This window comes from Temnothorax longispinosus, unplaced genomic scaffold, assembly GCF_030848805.1.
Source record: "Temnothorax longispinosus isolate EJ_2023e unplaced genomic scaffold, Tlon_JGU_v1 HiC_scaffold_29, whole genome shotgun sequence".
Taxonomy (NCBI): domain Eukaryota; kingdom Metazoa; phylum Arthropoda; class Insecta; order Hymenoptera; family Formicidae; genus Temnothorax; species Temnothorax longispinosus.
This window is the reverse complement of record NW_027270110.1, coordinates 12,269-35,947: the sequence shown is the minus strand read 5'-3', so window position 1 is coordinate 35,947 and position 23,679 is coordinate 12,269. Positions and strand designations below refer to the sequence as shown.

The 23,679-nt window shown below is 33.8% G+C and overlaps 1 long non-coding RNA gene and 1 pseudogene across 1 annotated transcript; one reads left to right on the top strand and one right to left on the bottom strand.

Moving 5' to 3' along the window:
• The first annotated feature begins 421 nt into the window (after nt 1-421).
• On the top strand, nt 422-5,283 carry LOC139824193 (cytochrome P450 6k1-like; annotated as a pseudogene).
• Nucleotides 5,284-15,323: 10,040 nt separating this feature from the next.
• LOC139824196 (uncharacterized) lies at nt 15,324-22,950 on the bottom strand. Its single transcript, XR_011735036.1, has 5 exons — nt 22,308-22,950; nt 22,098-22,220; nt 21,596-21,770; nt 21,395-21,503; nt 15,324-19,500 (listed from the first exon to the last, which is right to left on the bottom strand). It is a non-coding gene; the product is annotated as an uncharacterized lncRNA (long non-coding RNA).
• Nucleotides 22,951-23,679: the final 729 nt, after the last annotated feature.

The following is a 23,679-nucleotide window of genomic DNA, read 5'->3' as shown; positions in this document are numbered from 1 at the left end:
AATTTCTATAACTCAAGAACTGATTAACCAAATTTTAAAAAATTATTATGAAACTGGGGTAAAGAAACTGTAGAATCGTTTTTATTTCTGCTCTTGTTTTATTGAGCTTATAAATTTTTATATTTATAACATCTATGCGCAAGATCGTTTATAGGGATCGTCTTTTACAGTACGCTATCTTCTTATTATTTCATTTTTATAAAAGATTGGTTTTTTTTCTTTCTTTAGATTCACTATGGCATTTATCGAATTAATCATCATTGCCCTGAGCGCTCTATATATTTATTATAAGTTTATTATATTCAATTTTTGGCGAAGAAGAAACGTTTTTTACATTGAACCCGTTGTGCCAACTGGAAACATAACGACATTAATAACTGGAAAACAGCAAATAGGCGAGTACATTTATTTTACACTGTTTTATTTGTATTTCTACTTGAAAAAAAAATCGCAGAATTATCTAAAAAGAGCTTTTTCAACAGGTGTATTTTTTACAAAATTTCTATATGAAGCATAAGGAACATCGAGCTATAGGAATATATGCATTTTTTAAACCATATTTGATAATTGCCGATCCCGATCTTATCCGAGAAATGTTAATAAAAAATTTTTTAAGTTTCCATAATCGTGGAATACATTTTAATCCAAAACTTAATCCATTATTCAAAAATTTATTTTGTGTAAATGGAAAGAGATGGCGAGATCTGCGCCGCAAGATGTCACCTACTTTTACTTCGGCAAAAATAAAGAGGATGTTCCCAATTGCCAAGGAATGTAGTGAAAAACTGGCAAATTATTTAGAAAGCAAACCACAGACGAGAGATTCTGTTGAGATGAAAGATATGTTTGGAAGGTAATAATTTTTTTTAATTGTTACTTAAACAAAGTTTTGCAAACAACAAGGAATAGAACTTCTGAATTTAAAGATAAAAAATGTAAATATTATGAAAAGATAAACAGCATATTTGTATAAAGAAATTTTTTTACTTAATTTTTTATATATCAATCTTTCTTTATTAGTTCAAGTTATTTTTCATAATTTCAATAATTTTTTAACATCTTTGATGTTTCGCACATTTCGATAGAATTTGATAAAAGTTAGTAAAAATTATTTACCAATTTGATCAACAGATATACTATAGACGTAATAATGTCAACTGCTTTTGGCATGGTGTCTAACTGTATTGAGGATCCGAAGAATGACTGTCTAATCCAAGGAAAACAATTTTTAAGGATAAAAATATTACGATTTATCCTGTTTGTGTCCCTGCCAAAATTATGGATTTCTTTTCCATATCCCTCGCGGACCGAGAGACCACCAGCTTTTTTATGAATATGTTTCGGGAAAATGTGGAACGCAGACAAATTAATAATATCGTAACGCAGGACTTTATGAATTTGCTCATTCAACTTATGGAGAGAGGCTACGTTGATCCTGACGATGACAAGAAGACTGACGTAAAATGTAAATATATTTTTAATACATAATGTATATATTATATTAATATCAAATAATTAAGAGATTTCTCTTGAAATAGATTATTAAAGAAACTTATGAAATTTACTTGCAGCAACCATAAATAAGCTTACCATGGCGGAAGCTACCGCGCAGGCTTTTGCCTTTTTTTTTGCTGGCTTTGAAAGCTCCGCGGCGACAGCAACATTCGCTCTATACGAATTAGCGCAACATCAAGATATACAGGACAGAGTTCGCGAGGAAATTGACGACATGTTGGCAAAACATGGTGATCTCACCTACGAGGCTATTAATGATATGAAGTATCTTAAAAAAGTAATAAATGGCAAGTATTATAATAAGTAACAAAAATATTTCGTTATTAATATGTAAGTTTAAATTGCTTGTATTTTGGATAATATATATTTTCATACTTTTCTTTTACATATTCCAGAGACTCTGAGAAAATACCCCCCACTTCCAATGTTGAACCGCATCTGCACTGAAACTATAGACTTGCCAATGTTAAACATCCGCGTCCCCAAAGGGACTCCCATAATTATACCGGTGCTTGGGCTGCACCGAGATCCGACAATATACCCGGATCCGGACAATTTTGATCCAGAACGATTCAATAAAAACGAGACAGCAAGAAGGCATCCTTGTGCTTATTTGCCATTTGGAGAAGGATCTCGTAGCTGCATTGGTGAGGATTTGAATAAATCTATTAATATAATCTATAATTTATTATATCGAATTATTGTTTAGAATTATTTTTATAGTCTTGTGCATGTCTGTCTTTTGCATTTTATTTCACAATGAGAAACGTCACAATATATAGTTGCGTCTTAAAAACTTCTTTGATTATATTTAAGAAATGTACACTGAGAAAAAAAGTAATTGGATAAAAAAAATATATAAGTTGGTTCAACAAAATATATCTCATTGCGGGGTGCCAATGAAAGATGTATTTATTGCAATAATATTTGCTATTGCAATGTTAACATTATAATTTATTGTTTCAACATCATATATTATTCTCTATATATTTTTTCTGATTGCTAAAACACAGTTTTTTATCAAAAGTATGCTATACATAGTTGGAGAATTACCTGTTAGATTTGAATTATATAATCACAACTTAAATTCTTTGAAATACAGGTTTAGTTGAAAAGAAAAAAGATATAGTTAATAGAGAGGGGATTACGTATTTACCACCAATCAATTGCAAATTTACATTCACAAAATAAATATGTAGTTATCGCAATGACTTTTGTAATTGATAAGACACCGTTTTTAATAAAATTGCATTATTTTACTTAAATATTTATTTATTACTTATTTATTTATACATGTGGCGGTTGATCGACTGCCACATATATAAATATATAAATAATAAATAATTATCATATCTATATATCACCCGATCGAGTGATGGATTTCAATGATAGAACTGCGAGTGAAGACGCTTTCGCCGTGGGCCCTTATTTACGGTCTCTGATCGAATTTTACATTTGAGAAATAAGGCCACCTAGCGGTGAAAACGTTTATCTTGGTAATACCGGCAAAAATTGAATTATATAAATAACATTTTTATTTCTAATAAAATAAATATATATTTGTCAAAATGAATTTTTTTGATGACAGAATCAGATATTGCTTTTAATGGCGTTTTTACTTACACTAAATAAATATGTATACTGATTGCAATAACGTGGGATTAAGAGGATTGCATAGTTATATTTTAGCCAATCTTATCTACTTTCCGTTGAAATAGAAACGTACTCATAAAAATGTTAAAAATACTTGACAGAAGTACAAGGTCTGTCAATTTAATTACCGGATTGACAACACTGCACTCGCATTGCGGGCGTTATTACGAATCTCAATCTCTACAACAGTGTGCTTGTTTCAATCACAGTACGGATTAACGCATTAAGTATAATTATTTGTATCAATTATAGTATTTCAAAATGAAGTAAATTTATTTGCTATTAAATATCTAATTTTGGTGAAATTGCATATGCATCTCAAGCAATGAAATGTGTCATTAAATCAAAAAATATTTTCAATATTACTACGTTTTTTGAAACAAATAAGTATATAGTTTTTGAATTATACTTTCCAGATAATAGTATTAAAAGCGTTGTAGTTGAATCAGTTACATATTTTTCAATAAAACAGATGCTATTGAATCAACAATTTTTTTTCTCAGTGTATTTGATAATTATTTAGAATATTTAGATTAACGTACCCCCCCCCTCCAATAACTTTAACCTTGACATATGTTGTCAAAGACATAACCCTGAGTAACTTTTCTTTACAACTTAATCGTCGGTTATTACTTATTTAAAAGTTGAGAACAAAAAAGTTTGAGAAATATAACAGTTTGTGTCAGTGCTAAAGGAAGTAATTTCTTTCTAAAGATATATGTGTGTATAGACAGTACATATGTAACCGTACAATAAGAAACCTTGTTTTCCCTATAAGTAGATCGGCGTTGGGTGTGGTGAACCTCGCTTCGATCCACTCCATCCTGTCTTTGCTTACAGAGCGCAACAAGATCTATCATTGTACGGTTCAAGTTTTCAACTTTTTACGCGAATCGAGATCCACCCCCACCCACCCCTCACCCGCTTACATGTGTACTGTCTATACACATATATCAGGAAATTACTTTCCTTGGCAACTGACACAAACTGTTAAATGTAGAAATTCGTGTAGATACATAATAAAACTCGACAAGAGTAACGCAAAGACTGGCAATAGTAGAGAAGTGAAAGCTTCTAATAAGCAATAATAAACATTGTGATATCCTACAGTAAGTCTACATACAAACTCACTATTCTTACATACACGTTGTTCGAAAATTATATATATTTCATTTAAATTCGTTTGTTCATATCTTTTAAATAATGACCGACGATTGAGTTATAAGAAAAAGTTACTCAGGACAACATATATATGTCAAGATTAAAGTCATTAAAGGAGGGTATGTTAATCTATAAATAATCACCGTTATTAATTAAATATTTTTATAAATATTTTTGTGAAAAAGAGAGAAATTAACATATTTTTAATTAAGTGTAACTTAATTAAAATGTACACTTAATTATATGTTGGGGTTTCCCTATTTTTCGCAAAAATATTTATAAAAATATTTAATTAATAAATTAATTAATAATTTAATCTTCTAAATGTTTGGTTTTTTCTCTATGAAAAGGATGAGCAAATACTTTTTAGATTGATAAGAAAAAACTTGCTAAATCTATAATAAGTTACTACACAAATGTTTTATATAAGTTTTATTCCATTGGTATTATTAATTTTTAGGAAGGCGATCTGGAGAATTAGTCATAAAAATTGCACTTGCGAGTCTTCTCTCAAAATATAAATTTAAACCTCATCCCCGGACAGCGAAGCCAATCGTTTACAATGAGAAATCATTTGGTCTCGCTATAAAAGGTGGTGTTCACCTTATTATCGAGCAACGATAAAGGAAAATATATTTGCCGTTTTTTGTATATTTTTTCGTATTTCTAATGTAAGTCTTAATATAATTTATTTAACAAAACTCATTCTTTAGAATGAAAGTTTTCTTAGAAATAGAGTTTCGGTTTAATATTTTATTTTTTAATAACAGTCATAAAGTTGCATTTGATTTATATGTGTAATTATTATATACGATATATATAGGTATGCGTAACGTAACAGTAATCAATTAAAAAATGAACTTATACTTTTATAGTACGTAAAACGGAGTATTCGGAATTGCGAAATTTATGCATTTAATTGATAATTATTAAAAAAATCTAATAGCTAAATGATATTGTCGTATTTATTTATATCTTTAGAAAAATGTCTCGTGCTATTAGTTTTATAGGATATCTCACAATCACGGGATATCCTTTTGACGACAGATTTCTTTTAGATCTTGGATGTTTTTTTTTACTTTTATAAGATTTTTTTTACAGTATATACTTCACGTCTCTTCTGAGAGTCACTAATTAATTTTTCTTAAAAAATCCAATATTTAAAAAAAATTTTGTGAAAAAAATCCTATATTTAAAAAAATGTGCGTTTATTCAGATCTTTATGCAATCTCTCGTAGTATGTGATATAACTTTGGAAAGACACGACGTTCGTGACGACGCGGAAATGACTAAACGCAATCGCGCGTGCTATAGTCATTTGGACCAACTGTCAATGAACGTATAATCGAGTGTATATGTTATAGTCAAAGCCCGAAACGCAGGTATTCCTAGGATTGACTAGCCAATCCTGGGGAACGACCAAGCGTCTTGGTCAAAGCCCGAAATAAGTTTTGCGTTTCGGCTTTTGACTAGTCAATCCTAGAAATAACTAATACGTCTGGTTAAAGTTAGAAACTAAAGAAAAGTCACTTCGGCATTTGACTAGTCAATCCTAGGAATAACTAATACGGCTGGTCAAAGTTATAAACTAAAGAAAAATCACATCAAACTTTGACCAGTCAATCCTAGGTGTGGCTTAATTCGGACTGTGTGACTGTTAACAAATAAAATCAAGATTTTCTTTACTAAATTAAGTTTTTATTGTTAACATATTGTAGCTTTTTATTTAGTCGGGGGTCATTGTTTGTTAAAAAGTTATTATCAAAAAAAGTTTAGAAAATATAGCAGCTATTTTGAGTATTGGAAGGTATAAATGACTAATATATATGTCGAAATATTCACGCATACACTTTTTTGTTTAGTTTTGTTTGACGCGCTTTAAACACTTAAATACTTTTAAAGCGCGTCATCTAACCTATGTAGATTAGTGACGCGCTTTAAACAGTTTAATACTACGTACATAAGTTAGATGACGCGCTTTAAAAGTATTCAACTGTTTAAACGCGTCATCTAACCTATGTGGAGGTTAGTGCGACGCGCTTTAAAAGTATTTAACTGTTTAAAGCGCTTTAAACCAATATTTTACCAAAGCTACATTTTTAAACTTAAGGAAAAAAACTATGTCACAAGAGTAAAAAAGTAAATAAAAAGCTACATTATGTTATTAACAATAAGAACTTAATTTAGTAAAAAAAATCTTGATTTTATTTGTTAACAGTCACACAGTCCGAATTAAGCCACACCTAGGATTGACTAGTCAAAGTCCGAAGTGATTTTTCTTTAGTTTCTAACTTTTACTAGCCGTATTAGTAATTCCTAGGATTGACTAGTCAAAAGCCAAAACGCAAAACTTATTTCGGGTTTTGACCAAGACGCTTGATCGTTTTCCAGGATTGACTAGTCAATCCTAGGAATGCCTGCGTTTCGGGCTTTGACTATAACATATACACAAGAACAAGTGTGTAATGTGCGTAAGTATGCTGCGTCATATTATGCAAAAATAATTCGGGGAAAAAATGCGTTAAATAGAAAACAAAAATTAAGTAAACGAGTACTTTTTGATTAAAAAGACGTTCAGTCCATAATTTATGGTAAGTTTTATAATATTAGTTGTACCAAGTAAATCTTGTTTGTTGGCGAGAATCAAGATCGGCACACCCGCAATGACTTCTCGCTGTCCTGGTAATCTCCATTTTCGCCTCTTCGAGCCGCTCAATGTCGCAGGAGTCAACAACGAAAATTATACCGTCGCACAGTGGTGCGGAAGTGGAAAAAACCCAAAATTTTGAAAATAATGTTTTTATTTATTGACTACTATTTTGGGATATCTAATAAATATAGTAGTATCTTATTATAAAAATGTATATTTTATTTATTTGATTTCAGGAAAAAACCTCAATTCGTAGATAGATTTTTATACTCTAACTATTGTCTAATGTCTGTTTAACCGAAATATATCTCATGTATTTCAAATGTGTACATTCTCACTTTATATGTGACATAATTACTTTTCTAAAATTGTTAACGTAAATCCTATTACATAATGATATCTAAAATTTTAAGTTTTTATTTATTTCATTATGTCTATAAAAAATGCTCCACTTTCCTCCAAGCTCTTGATTGTATTTTTTGACAGCAGATGCTATTACTAAACTGTCCTATAAAAATTACGTGCTACTTCTTGCAACTTTAGCTGTACTTAATTATTATTTGACTGCAGTCGCGCGTCAGTGATGTCAGAAAGCGCGGCCGCTATCATATCATGCGCACGCTCGCATTGTCACGTGTCTTTCTCGCTCTCTCTCTCTCTCTCTCTCTCTCTCTCTCTCTCTCTCTCTCTCGGGCGGAAAGTAACCACTTTCTTCCCTAGGGAGCTAGGGAGGAAAGTGGTTACTTTCCGCCCGCTATACAGGGAGGAAAGTTGGTACTACTCGCCTTCGGCTCGGGCGGCAAACTTCACACTCGTTTGAAAAACGCTACTTTCGCCTTGGTGCACAATATACTATTTTGCAATCATGAGCGATTTCGTAGTTCCTTATAAAATTTTGTGCGAAGTTCTTTTCGACCGTAATAGTTCATTAGAACAGTTTTTACATGAAAAATACTCATTACAGGATGATCAAATTTTTAAAATAGTTTCGGAATTTAATAAAAGATTTTTGCCACATTTTAACCAAAGATTCAAGTCAGTGCATCGTATTAAAACGAAGTTTCTTCAGAAGTACAGCCATTGGCTGGAGGGTATGTTTGTTGTGAATTTAAGTGGCGATTTGGGAGATCAAAGTCCATCTTTAAATAGGAGCGGAGGCAGGCCAAAGAAGAGCTTTGAAGAGTGCTGTGACCGTGCGAAAAGGTACAAAATTCAGGAACTCCGAAATACATACTCCCAGAAACTAATTGACGCTTCTGCTTCATCATTAACGGATTCAACTGGTACAACCTTTAATGCTGATTCTGCTTTGGCATTGATAACACAAGCCAAGCTGTCAAAGTATCAATACGAGATTCTTCGAAAAGCAACTAAAGATATTGGCCATAATATATTTCCAAGTTATCGAAAGATAATAGAGGCCAAGAAAAAATGTTATCCAGACAATATCAATGTTACGGAAAAATCGGCAAAAGTCAGTTTACAGGATTTGCTTGACCACACCTCCAAAAGGATTTTGGAATCCAAAACTAAAGACGATATTGAAACATTAAAAGAAGAACATCTTGTACTACATACAAAGTGGGGCTGTGATGGAGCATCTGGCCAAAGTGAGTATAAGCAGAAATTTTTGGATCCTGCAGTGGATATTTCGGATTCAAATTTATTCATGACTTCGATTGTACCCTTAAATATGACACTTGCTGAAAACAAAATGAAGCATATCTGGAAAAATTCTCGGCCGTCTTCAACAAGATATTGTAGAGCTTTGAAATTTGAATTTACAAAGGAGACACTTGACTTAATACGAGAGGAGAGAACTCGTGTTGAAGATGAAATAAAAGACCTCCGTGAAACAGAAATAAATCTGCATGGACGGATTTTTAAAGTGCGACATATTCTTTATTTTACAATGATAGATGGAAAAGTCGCTCAAGCTGTGACCAATACTACATCCTCGAGTAACTGCGTGATTTGTGGAGCCAAACCATCGGAGATGAACAACATATCAAGACTTCTAAATAGGCCATCGAATGAAGAAGCTCTTAAACTAGGAATGTCCACTTTGCACGCACGAATAAGATTTATGGAATATGTTTTACATTTAAGTTACAATTTAAGTTTTAAGTCTTGGAGAACGTCAGAAACTACTCGATCTATGAAAGAAGAAACAAAAAAACGTGTTCAAAATCAATTTAAGGAAAGACTTGGCATACTAGTTGACATTGTTAAGCAAGGAGCGGGGACAACAAATAATGGCAACACTTCAAGAAGGTTTTTTGGAAATCCTACTGTAACAGCTGAAATTACTCTAATTGATGAAACATTAATAAAAAGACTGGCTGTAATATTAGAAACAATTTGTTGCAATTTCGAGATTGATGCAGAAAAATTTGGGATATATGCTCAAGAAACAGCTAATTTAGCTATTTCGTTATATCCTTGGTATAATATGCCGTCCACTGTGCATAAAATTCTCATCCATGGCAAGGAAATCATAGAATCTGCGACTTTGCCAATAGGTTCACTCTCAGAAGAAGCCCAAGAGAGTAGAAATAAAGATTACAAATACTATAGACTCTATCATATAGGAAGTTCTCTCGTTTGGCAACAAATGAAGATGTTTTTCATAATATTTTGACATCATCGGATCCATACATCACCCACCTAAGGCCGGAACCAAAAACTAAATCACTTCCACTTAGCGAAGAAGTAAAGACATTATTAAAACAATATTAAAATGTAATTTATAACATACTTACATACTATAATAATGTGTAAAGTATAACTTAATATATAATGTTGCTGTTATATAATATAAAATATTAAGATAAAATATTACTTAAAATATACTTAATAATTATTACTAAATAAGAGCTTATAAAATAATTCTTTTGTAACGCGCGCGCACGATTGTGACAGTTATAAGCACATATTAATATAATTAGTTATTGTTATTTTATTTCTATGTTAGATGTCTTAATATTACTCTCTATATAAAATTTAACCCTTAAACTTAACCCTGGGTCAAAATGACCCAGTAAAAAAATTGTGTCGCATTATCTATCATTGAAATGCTGAAGTCGGGATCTGTCTCGCGCCATATCTTGGTAGTTTTTAAACTCTCTCTTATGGCGGTACAGTAGCTGTAAGTCAGCAGGCGTCCGGCTGTGTCTGGCTGTTGTCCGCGTCAAACGTTCCGAAACACATGGGTCATTTTGACCCGTAATAAGGGTGTAGTTTAAAGGTTAAATTTCAAGAAGAAACATAAAAAAATGACATCATAAAGCATATCGAGAAATTCCAAAGTTATGAAGTTTTTTCCGCATCTCCCATGTACAGTGCACCACTGTGCGTCGGGTGCATCTCGTGTAAGATTTCCATAGCGGCCGTAGCTTCTCTTGCCCACCGACGTTTCACACAAGGAAACTGATACCTCTGTGTTTAAAATAAAAATACTGCGTTCAATGAGAAAAAAAATACCGTAATGCAAACGTCCAAAAGTAGTGTCCGCAACTTGTTGTATTTATAATCCAACTTTTGTATATTCTATTCAATCATTAAGATCCGAGCGATTTTTATATTCTTGATAAGTATTTTTCAATCTCCGCTCAAGCTCATAATAGTGATGATATATGCGTAGAATTAGATGAGCAATATTCAAATAAAAATTAAATAGTAGAAGAGAGGAGAAGTAGGAGAGACCCAACTTATGGAGGCTCAACTGGTGAAAAGCAAAAAGGAGGAGTAAAAGAAAAGGGGTAAGATAAATGCGAAGACTGTATCAAAACTTGTAATATACAGCATTCTAAAAGTGCCTGATGTCCTTTTCATTTCTTGGCTAATTTAAAATCGATTTTTATTCTTATCGAAAATGTTCGAGAGAAACCATCGTTTATTGTAACTTTCTCATTTCCATATATATCTCTTTAACTAACAATAAAAGACTCGTATATATTAAAATGTTATTGAAGTCAATTTTCTATCTGGAATTAAAACTGAAGCGAATAATTGCTATCTGCTTGGCTCCTCAAAATTTAATTTGCGAAAAGCTCATTTTCTTCGATCGCGTGTAACTCGAGAAACATCGATACCACGACAATTCCACTGAAAAGAAAATCAAAGATCATCTAGATTAGTCATCAAAGAGACTGCCATTAAAAGAGCAAAGACTCGATAGTTTCGGAGTACATAGCGTATTAGAGACACAGACGGTTGAAAGAGTGGAAAATTATGGGAGACGTACCTTTAGCTTTCCCGATGCCGCCGCAAATTCTCTCGCAATTGAAGCCAATGGTCGGCACGGTGTTGATATACTGATCAAATATGAGTCTGTACAGGGCGATCGTCTTCCCGGCATTGTCGAGACCAAGCATCGCCACATGGAGCGGAGTTCCCGTGGGAAGTGCCTCAAGCAGACCGCCGCGGCGCGGCGCCGGTCGTGCCGCTTCTTGCCCTTCCCAGCACCTATCCCTCTCTTTCTCTCGTTCTCTTTCCTCCCCTATCTCGTCCTCGCCTGGTCTTCCTGTTAAGAACTCTCTTTCTCTCGCTCTTTCTCTCTTCTATTTTGTTTTGATCCGGCCTAGCATCTAGATTCCCTTCTTCCCTTCCGTTCTACGCGAAATATCTCTTTTCTCCAAATTCAACCTTCGATGCCCGTAAAAGAACTCCGCCGCTGCGACGCTGTCCACTACTGCATCGTCTGAAAAGCAAGCGCGTTTCACAGTTAACGTCTTTCAACCGCGGTTTCGCGCGAAACACAGGTGCGCTGCCTGAAGTATCTCGTCTAATAAGTAGGACTCAATTTCGATCAGGGCCAATTTTATACTAATTTGATTAACAAATAAAGTTAACAATGGATATTGTGAATACGCAATATAATTTCAAATTTATTATATAAATATAAATTCTATTATAATGTACAATTATTGGGAAATAATTGCATTTAAACAGTTGAAAAGTTTGTCTCAAATATAGGACGTTCACCGGTTATAATCGTAGCCAAAAGTTTCGCGCGCGTTCGGCTGTCTTTCCGTACAGCGCGCTTCTCTCCACTCCACAATTTTTAGCGTAGACTGTACAGTGTTGCCACTTCTCCATGGTGACACCCTTCTAAATACCGTCAAAATACCATCAAAATACCGTTAGAACTTCGTGAAGAACTTCGGATTACAATTACACATAAAGTGTACCGCTACGTATCTCCATTTTGTAATATGTCATTCCTAATATCATATCATGCATCATATATTAGTTTTTTAGCAAAATACATAATCAAATTCTGAGCTGTGTGAAGTTAGCCTCCCTACTACTGAAAATCCAATAATAACTATTACCATTCATTTGGTGGTCGTTTGATGGTGTTTGGTAGTCCATTCCCGATAATTGGTAGTGAAAATTGTAATTAAGAATACGAAAAAAAGGCATATGCGCGTGAAGTTAGCCCCCCCCCCCTCTTGTAAAACTCGGCTTTCCAGACTGCGTGTATCATTATAACGGTAAGCATTCGTTTAGTAGTCGCGTGCTGACATTTGGTGGTCTATTCCCGTTGGTTGTTAGTTAAAACTGCAATCAATAATACAAAAAAAAAGACGTACCCGTGTGAAATTAGTCCGGTTGGACTAATTTAGAAAACTTGATAGATTTTATAAAAATATCGATTTAATTATTATAATAATTGCAAATATGTATATGCAAAGAACGTAAAATATTTTACAATAAACTATTTTTATAAAAATATAAAAATTTATAATAAAATTGTATGATCACATTATTATCAGCTATATAAATTGATAACAAATTTATATCAGTTGTACCTAAACTTTTTAAATGTTGTTAGCACGCACAAAACAAGGTGTAATTTGTTAAATTTTTATCTTTATTACTTAGGCTCGATGCGTTGTCAAGTCAAACGAAAAAAAGTCGCCGGAAAGATTTTTTTAAAAATACGAAAATGGACACGACGTTCGATGAATAACAACAAACTGAATCTTTTCCACGCGAGTCCATTATGTATACGTCTCGTTTTCCCGCATACGTCTGATTGTGAGTCTTAATAGTTTCGAAAATGTCGGAAAGAATATACAACATGTATTCGTGTTATATCTACATAAAACGATATATCTTTACAGAACTTGAAACATATAAGTAATTTTTTTGTTTCTTATATCTTGCACTTTTCTGTTTTTTTTTTTGTATTTTACTTGTATCAACTTTTTTTTAGATGAACTTATTATTTAAGGAAAACATCCGAAGTGTCACCATCTGTTTTTGTTGAACTATGTCGTTTTCTGGATAAGAATAAGAAACGCGTATTTTTTATACGTGCCTAATCATATGTTTAGGGAGTAAAACACCCTTTTGAAAAGAATCAGATTTTCTTTTTCGGAGCGAATATCTCTGTAGCTATAAGAGATATAGTGAAAGTTTTTTAAACAAAAGTTGAATGGAATAAAGAGAGATAAATGGAGAGAAAAAGAGAGAGAGAGAGAGAGAGAGAGAGAAAACAGTGACAAAAATGTTTTTAAATTCTTTTATTCCTTAAAAATTTTTTAAATAATAAATATTTTAATTAGCAAATTTTTGTCATTGTTTCAAAATATGCTTAAAATCATTCAACTTTTGTTTAAAAATCTTTTTTTATTTTTTACATAGTTTTGGAGATATTTACCCCCAAAAAGAAAATTTGATCTTTTTGGAAGAAGTTTTTTAAACTTCTAAACATACGATTGGATATGTACCAAAAGAATAAGTATCCCTTATTTTCATTTAAGAAAACGACATATTGAAAGCTCATTAAAATTGGATAAGGAGCACTTCGGACATTTTCATATTAGCTTAATTCATAAAGAGTAGTAATAATTATGTGATTTTTCAACAACTATATCTACGTAAAAATAAAACAGTTTTAAGGCTTTTGATACTCAGCCATATTGAAAATCGTGACGTCAGAGGCGAGAAATAATACATGGAGAATTCTTGCGTGCTATTTTTTAACGAAGATATTTGATTAGAAAAAAAAAACACTTCAGATCGTTTTAACACTTTTAAAATAGTCCGAAAACTAACCTTTTTTGTTGACAATCAATCAACAGCTGAAAAATGACTGTAATATGAAACCTAGCTTGCAGATGCATAATCACTTGATCACATCATGACACTGCGCACCAAGTCTCATATAGTTATTTAACCACCCTTAATTATTAACTTATAACAAAAAAGGTTATAGTTTCGGACTATTTTAGAAGTGTGCTAAAGCGATCTGGAGTGTTTTTTTTTAAATCCAAATATCTTTTTATGTAAAAATGGCACGCAACAGCGTTCGCAGCGTGTTATTTCTCGCGTCTGACGTCACGGTTCCAATATGACTGCGGTGAGTATCCCGAAGCCTTAAGCTGAATGCAATACAAAAGTACAGGGAATAACACAGGCAATTGGATTTTCAAACTAGCGCTAACCTTCGGAAGCGCGTGTATCAATGCTACAGCATTGACTACGTTTACACGGCCCGATTTACGCCGAATTAAGTTATATCATCGATATTCAAACTTCGGTGTAAATCGAGCCGTCATCACTCGATGTAAACGTCGTCATCATTTCTATCGTCTTCTAGAATACATAAAGCTAAAGCAATACTCCAATACGGCCGTGTGTGCAATACAATCGTGTGTGCAATACGGTCGTGTGTGCAACTCGGCCGTGTGTGCAATACGGCTGTGTGTGCAACACGGCCGTGTGTACAATACGGTCGTGTGTGCAACACGGCCGTGTGTACAATAACAGCCATGTGTGCAATACGCTGTGAGCAATACAATCGTGTGTGCAATGCGCTGTGTGCAATACAGCCATGTGTGCAATGCGCTGTGTGCAATACGGTCGTGTGTGCAATGCGCTGTGTGCAATATAGCCGTTTTTGCAATGCACTGTGTACAATACGGTCGTGTGTGCAATAACAGCCATGTGTGCAATGCGCTGTGTGCAATGCGCTGTGTGCAATATGATCGTGTAGACAAAGAGATATGTGCGCCATAATGCTTGTAGGCAATCGCTCTGTAGGCAAATTGAAAATGTGTGCTATCGGGATTGTGTGCAATGGGTGTGTGCAATCGAACCTGTAGGCAATCGTTTTGTAGGCAATTGGAGCCCTCCCCTAAAATTGTATACGACAGAATTAAACTTTAGTCGATAAAAAGGGGGGGTCCCAATTGCCTACAAATCGATTGCCTACAGTGTCGTTTGCCAACATCTCATTTGCCGACAATTCGTTTGCGCACAAAAATTATTGCCTACAAGTCGATTGCCTACAAGCACTATTGCGCACAATTAAAAATTAAGAGACGAATGGACGTTTGCACACAAGATACTATTGCACACAAGCCGCATTGCACACATAATATTATTGCCTACAGATCGATTGCCTACAAGCACTATTGCGCACAATTAACAAATTAAGAGAAGAATGGACGTTTGCACACAAGATACTATTGCACACAAGCCGCATTGCACACATAATATTATTGCCTACACATCGATTGCCTACAAGCTCTATTGCGCACAATTAAAAAATTAAGAGAAGAATGGACGTTTGCACACAAGCAACATTGCACACATAATATTATTGCCCACAGATCGATTGCCTACAAGCTCTATTGCGCACAAATAAAAAATTAGGAGACGAATGCACACACGACACTATTGCGCACAAGCAACATTGCACACATGAGGTCCGGTTTCTATTGTTGAACGGGCTACACTAGTTCAGAGGGCTGTACTTCTGAATGAACCGCCCTTCCGATTGAGACAGAGTTTTGCAGGTGATTTTGTCACGATATCTAGAGATTATTTATCGATGTCCTATCTTCGGGTTTTTTAAATAGTTTTCCGCCCTTCCGATTAAGACAGAGTTTTGCAGGTGATTTTGTCACGATATCTAGAGATTATTTATCGATGTCCTGTTAGAAATAAAGCGGGTAGACTTCCGAAAACGGCCCCCCTCCGATTTCGATGAAACTTTGTGAAAAGCTTCGTTTTGGGTTAAAATGAAAGCCCTTAAAAGAAATTTTGGCGACTCCTATGATAAAGCCATTTTTTTAGATAAAATGATAAAAAATATAAGAAAATCTTCGTAATTCTACAGGATGTTATAAATTGAATATATACTGTTTGTATTTAATGATTTAATGTTTTTATTATATACTTACAGCAGAATACATAAATAATATGCTTTGTAATATATTATACTTTCCACGCGAACCGAGGTTCACGCACACCCCCCCGTGCTTTCGGGGGAGGTGCGGTAGTCCCGAAATAGTTCACGCATACACTTTCCACGCGAACCGAGGTTCACGCACACCCCCCCCCGTGCTTTCGGGGGAGGTGCGGTAGTCCCGAAATAGTTCACGCATACACTTTCCACGCGAACCGAGGTTCACGCACACCCCCCCCCCCGTGCTTTCGGGGGAGGTGCGGTAGTCCCGAAATAGTTCACGCATACACTTTCCACGCGAACCGAGGTTCACGCACACCCCCCCCGTGCTTTCGGGGGAGGTGCGATAGTCCCGAAATAGTTCACGCATACACTTTCCACGCGAACCGAGGTTCACGCACACCCCCCCCCGTGCTTTCGGGGGAGGTGCGGTAGTCCCGAAATAGTTCACGCATACACTTTCCACGCGAACCGAGGTTCACGCACACCCCCCCCCCCCCCGTGCTTTCGGGGGAGGATAAAACATAAAGTCACGTTACGTTACGCTACGTGACGAGTCTTTTGCGGTAACTCCAAAGCAAGGCACACCCACTTTTCGTAACAGTAACAGTAAAGTTTTGACCAATTGCGTTGCTCAATTCTTACTTCTACGGTTACAGACGGCCGATTCGAGCAGCAACGCGATTGGTCGAAACCTTACTGTTACGTTCTACAAAAAGTGAGTGTGCCCTGCTTAACGCTCGTTGTAAGTATCAGATAAAATAACCAGAGTTGGGTTATTACGTCACATGCTGAAATCGTCTAATTAGAACCTAGAAGTAGAGCTTGTGACGTCATAACTCAACTCGAGTTGGCTTGAAACCCGACCCAGTCGAAAATGCTATAAAGCCACCGGCACACGGATTATGTTTTCCGGCTGCATTGCTTGCACAAATACCTCGTACCTGAGGTAGAGCGCCGCACACTTTGTTTACGATTGTCAGGCTAAAATCTAAAAAACTATTTAAAAAACCCGAAGATAGGACATCGATAAATAATCTCTAGATATCGTGACAAAATCACCTGCAAAACCCTGTCTCAATCGGAAGGGCGGTTCATTCAGAAGTACAGCCCTCTGAACTAGTGTAGCCAATTCAGCAATAGAAACCGGACCTCATGTGTGCAATGTTGCTTGTGCGCAATAGTGTCGTGTGTGCATTCGTCCCCTAATTTTTTATTTGTGCGCAATAGAGCTTGTAGGCAATCGATCTGTGGGCAATAATATTATGTGCGCAATGTTGCTTGTGTGCAATAGTATCTTGTGTGCAAACGTCCATTCTTCTCTTAATTTTTTAATTGTGCGCAATAGAGCTTGTAGGCAATCGATGTGTAGGCAATAATATTATGTGTGCAATGCGGCTTGTGTGCAATAGTATCTTGTGTGCAAACGTCCATTCTTCTCTTAATTTTTTAATTGTACGCAATAGTGCTTGTAGGCAATCGATCTGTAGGCAATAATATTATGTGTGCAATGCGGCTTGTGTGCAATAGTATCTTGTGTGCAAACGTCCATTCGTCTCTTAATTTTTTAATTGTGCACAATAGTGCTTGTAGGCAATCGACTTGTAGGCAATAATTTTTGTGCGCAAACGAATTGTCGGCAAATGAGATGTTGGCAAACGACACTGTAGGCAATTGATTTGTAGGCAATTGGGACCCTCCCGATAAAAAAGTAATATTTTTCAATTTATAGCATTTCAGAGAGAGAGAGAGAGAGAGGAGAGAGAGAGAGAGAAAGATTGATTGATTGATTGATTGATTGAGCTTTATTAGCCTTCTCGGCTATTTTTTACATAAAATATCCTTAAATTAATTCCTCTACATGAAGTACAATATGTTCTCTTAACCTACGTTTAAATGGTTAAATTCTTTCGCATTGCTTAATTTCTATCGGTAGAGCGTTATACATATTCAAACCTTCATAAAATAGACTTTCCTGTGCGCTTCTCGTCCTGCGATATTGAATTCTAATATTCTCAGCCTGCCTCGTTCGCCGTCCACTTACATCTCCTACTATTTTTATCCTATTACTTAAATGTTTTGGCATTATGCCTCTTACTATCTTAAAAATAAAAATACATACATTGTACATTAGCCTCTGTCTTACATTCAGAAATTTAAGGGTTTGCAGCATCAAATCTACCTTTGTATATCGCGAGCATTGCAGTATGACTCTCATGGCACGGTTTTGTGCCACTTGCAGTCGATTCAGTTGCGTTTCACCCATGCCTACTAACATCGTTGCGCAATATTCAAAGTGAGGCGCTATGATAGACTTATACACAGTACATCGAGTGTACGCCGATATATCATTTCCTATTCAATTCAGAAAACTCATTTTTTTTCCCTATTTTCTTTAACATATAATCACAGTGATTCTCCCAACGGAGTTTACTATCGATCATTACATCCAGATGTTTCGTTATCTCGACACGCTCAATTATAGTTCCATCCAAACTTTTTACTATTATGTCTGTTTTTATTTCTTTCCTTATACTTCTAACTATCATATATTTAGTCTTATCTGCATTCATTTTTAACATATTCACATTCATCCATTCTTCAAGTATACCGCCCAGTAAGCAAAAAATCATTATTACAATGTTATTGCAACGATATTTTAGAACTTGTAATGTTGTTAAATATGTAGTTCTTAATGTTGTATAGAACATCATTATGAATATACTTTGACCACGATTCCGAAATTTCAGTAATGTTGAAATGGGAGTGTCATAGCGTTGCAAATAACATTTTGCTAAGGTTTTTCTATCATTCCTGTAACGTTTTTGAGATAAAAATTTAAACAAACTATCAACTTTATTACAATATTATATTAAGATTACTGTAATATTAATTCTAACGTTTATTTAAAGTTATTATTGATATTTTATTTTTATTTCAGGGAGTATGTATTTATTTTCAATAAAATGCACTACACTAATTACCATAAAAAAGTAGTTTTATTTATATGAACAAATATATACATATACATATACATATATAGGTTTTATTATGAGATTTATTTCGTGTGCCAATTATTTCTGCAAATTATCTCTGCCAATTATCTCAGAAAGTATTAATTCTAGGAAGGGATCCTAGGAAGGGATTTTTGAAGTCAACCTTCGGATAAGGGAAATTAAGGTGCCTTCTAACTCTTTTTTAGGCAATGCGATACAGGTGCTCTAGTTTAATATAACTCTTTACTATTTTTTTCCAAAATCTTATTCTTTCCTTTTAAACAGATTATTAATCTTTCCGGATCTTTACCAAACAGTTGCTGAAAAATAAGAATTTCTCATTCAACTTCAGAAATATTTGTAACATCTTCAGTGATTTAGTCTATGTATCAAAATATATTATGTCTGTTAAGTTAGCACCCCTCCCTCTCCGCAAAAAAAGCAGAATAACACATATGTAGAAATTAAATGCTCTTTATGTGCTAATTATGTGTTCTATTCACGTTTTTTGTGCTCGAACGGTTTCATGGAAAATTGCAATTAAAAGTGGGGATGCTGGCTTAACATAAGCTAGCACCCCTACTCATTAAAATTATATTAAAAAATAAAGTACTTAATACAGTACAATTATGTGCTTTGTATGTGCTTTTAAATGTCTCAAACCAAATTAGTTTATCTGTAATAGTTTAAAAGATATACGTAAAAAAAGGATCTATATACTACTGATATAAGAGTAAAGTATCAGTTAAAATACAGAAAGCAAAATAATTCTTGTCTTAAAATGTTTCTTGATTAATGTGTTCTCGAAATATGCTCAATGAAATTTTCGTGCTTATCCCTTTTGACCGACCCGAACGTGAACACCCCATACGTACAAGAGTAAAGTACCAGTTAAAATACAGATAGCGAATTGGTTTTAGTCTTAAAATATTCCTCAATTTATGTGCTTTCAAAATATGCACAATGAGATTTCTGTGCTCATCCTTTTCGACCGACCCGAACGTGAACACCCCATACGTACAAGAGTAAAGTACCAGTTAAAATACAGATAGCGAATTGGTTTTAGTCTTAAAATATTCCTCAATTTATGTGTTTTCAAAATAAACAGAATAAGATTTTTGTTTTGGTTAATGTATTGATTAACTTGTTTAATAAGATTTCAGAAAAATTTTTATTTATATGTATTTATATGTATTTGTATACATTTTTAAAGTTATTTAATATGAGTTAGGAGTAAGTATTGCAAAGTTGCTAAATATTATGGAGAATGGGTCACTGAGATTCTGAACAATATATAAATACATATAAGTAAACATATGTTTAATTAATTTTTAACATTCCCTTTCTAATAATAGAAACAAAATGTAATTTTCAAATTAGTTACTCTTTAGTAAACTTTAATTTGTATTTATATAGAATCTCTTGTGTATTGTTTTTCATGATAATATTACATGAATGATAGTACAGTTCACGCTACAATTGCGTGACTAATACTTGAAGGATATATTTGTTTTATGATGTATAAAAGAATATGGTAATAGAATATTTAGATATTACATATATAATTGTTTATTTAAAAAATTTGTATCAAAAAATTACATTAACAAAAAAAATTAATGTGATTTTATGCTTTTAAAATCATTGTGCATATTTCGGGAGCACATAAATTGAGGAATATTTTAAGACTAAAACCAATTTGCTACCTGTATTTTAACTGGTTAGGTACTCTTGTACGTATGGGGTACTTCAGGTCGGTCGAAGGGGATAAGCACGAAAATTTCATTGTGCATATTTTGAGAACACATTAATCGAGAAACATTTTAAGACAAGAATTATTTCGCTTTCTCTATTTTAACTGATACTTTATTCTTATATCAGTAGTATATATATCTTTTTTTGCGTATATTTTTTAAACTATTACAGATAGACTAATTTTGTTTGAGGCATTTGAAAGCACATAAAAAGCATATAATTCTAGCATATTGAGTTTTTTATTTTATATGTAATTTTAATGAGTGGGGGTGCTAGCTTACGTTAAGCCAGCACCCTCAGTTTCAATTGCAATTTCCCACGAAACCGCTCGAGCACAAAAATCGTGAATAGAGCACATAATTAACGCATAAAGAGCACTTAATTTCTGCATATGTGTTATTCCGGTTTTTTATGGAGGGTGCTAACTTTAACAGACATAAATACATTATATTACTTTTTTACCTTTTAAGATTTTTTCCTTTGTTTACGGATGTTTGCAAATCTAAGCTATTCCATTATAGAGTGTTCCAAGTCTTTCTCTGTATTACAAGGGATTGTTGTCTAATAGCCTCTAAAACAAGAAGAATTCAATATAGTTTAGATAAGAAAAAGGTTGTAATTTAATATATACATAATTTAATTATAATAAGCAGCTTTACTTACGACTTGTGTAAAAGCTTCTTGGTCATCTTTTAGCATTTCTAGTATCTTGTACAGAGTTTTCCTTATAATATATTGTTCACTGATGTTTATCTTAGCCAGGGTCAAATTTTTCAAATGGTGGTTTTTTGAATTTGATACAACAATTGATCCCATATGTTAAGACATATTCATTGCCCTGTACATATAAAATATGCTTACAATAATCTATTTATATACTTTAGAGTGTGATTATAGCACATATATGTGAAAAAAATATAGAAATAAATAAAAAGTCAGTTTTGGTCTTGTTTGTACTGATCGTTTGTTACATATCTATCAACTTTATACCAATTTTATAATAAATTACTTTTACAGTGATATATGCAAACAATGATGTATTAAAGCCGCACAATAGTGTACCAGCTTATTTATACGTTATCATTTACATATTTCGCTAAATTTTGAGGTTATTTTATAGAAAGTTACACTGTTTGGTACCATTGAAATAATAGCATTGACGAACCTTGATGATATTTTTAATGTCCAAGGACAAATCTATTATAGAACGTAAAAAAATTAATTGATATTTCCTCTCTTTTGTAAATCTCTCTTGTAAATCGGAAAATGAATCCTACATCACCAGCTACTATTCATAGCACAAATAATTATAGCACGTATATGGTTAATTGAATTCTTATCATTAATACAACTTTTAGAATATAATAGTTACTACTTATATATAAATATGCTGTAAATAAAGAGCACTCCGCACTCCTCGATTGACACACGTGTATACGCACTCACGCATCGTATGTAGGATAATCATGTACATCATGGCTGTCGCGATGAGCGTTGCGCACAATATAAAACGATAACATTATAACAACAGAAAATTAATATACTACCAACGTTATTTCTGAGTCCAAATTACAAGGAATTTTGAACTGTTGCATTGATCTCAAATAAATGTCAGAGTAACATTTGAAAAATATTTTCTGTAACGTTTTCAAAATATTTTAACAACATTCAGAAAAATCATATTACGAAATAATATTTTTCAAATATGTGTATAATATTATTAAAAAACGTTTAAAAAATACACATAAAGTCAATATTTCTAAACGTTAATTTAATGTTCCTTGCTTACTGGGCGAGCACCATATTTAGTTTTATTTCTAATTCCTCACAACTTTTCCTGTTACACTTGCGGTCGTGTCATCTGCAAATAATCTAAATATACTTCCCTCCAGACAGACTTTAACTATATCATTTATATACAAAATAAACAATAGAGGTCCTAATACTGATCCCTGTGGCACGCCATATACTGTCTTAATTATTTTAGAACATATATCATTGAATCTAACTTGCTGCTTTCTATTACTTAAATACGATATTATCCATTCCAGTACCACTCCTCTTATTCCATATCCATACTGATATAATTTTTCCATTAATCTTACCTTATCTATATCGAGCAGAACCGCGAGCCGAACTTCGCCGCGAACCGATCATGCGTCCACATTATCGAGCCGAACCGCGAGCCGAACTTAGTTGCGAGCCGATCATGCCACATTGTCGAGCCGACGCGACGGGCTCGCGCGAGGCTCGCGAACCTCGAATCGAACATCAGTGCGAACCATCGCGTACTCACCCCACGAATTTGCAAGGATTTTGATGATACGCGGTTTGGCTGGCAGTGTCCCACCAAAAGTCGGTATTTCGACGAAACATCAAAAGATGCTTTTTATGATCAGATTATACGCTTTGTCGGGTGGTAGACTGGTAGTTAAGCTTCGAGCTATAGACAAATAATGACAAGAAACAAAAAATGAACGATGAAAGAAAACGTGAGTAATTGCCCAGTCGCTGCATTTGATTTTATCCATGGCACGTATGTGCAGTCTACACGACTACTGATAGACAAAATGGAATGGTCTGATAAAAAATGTTTAAAATTAATTAGTGATTATGAGCAGAAAAGATTATTATATACGGGACGCTAAAAATCCCGAACATTATAACAATTAGAAAAATGCATATTTATATTTACAATCGTATTTTTAACGTTGCAATATATATTATAAATTTATTGCGTATTTATC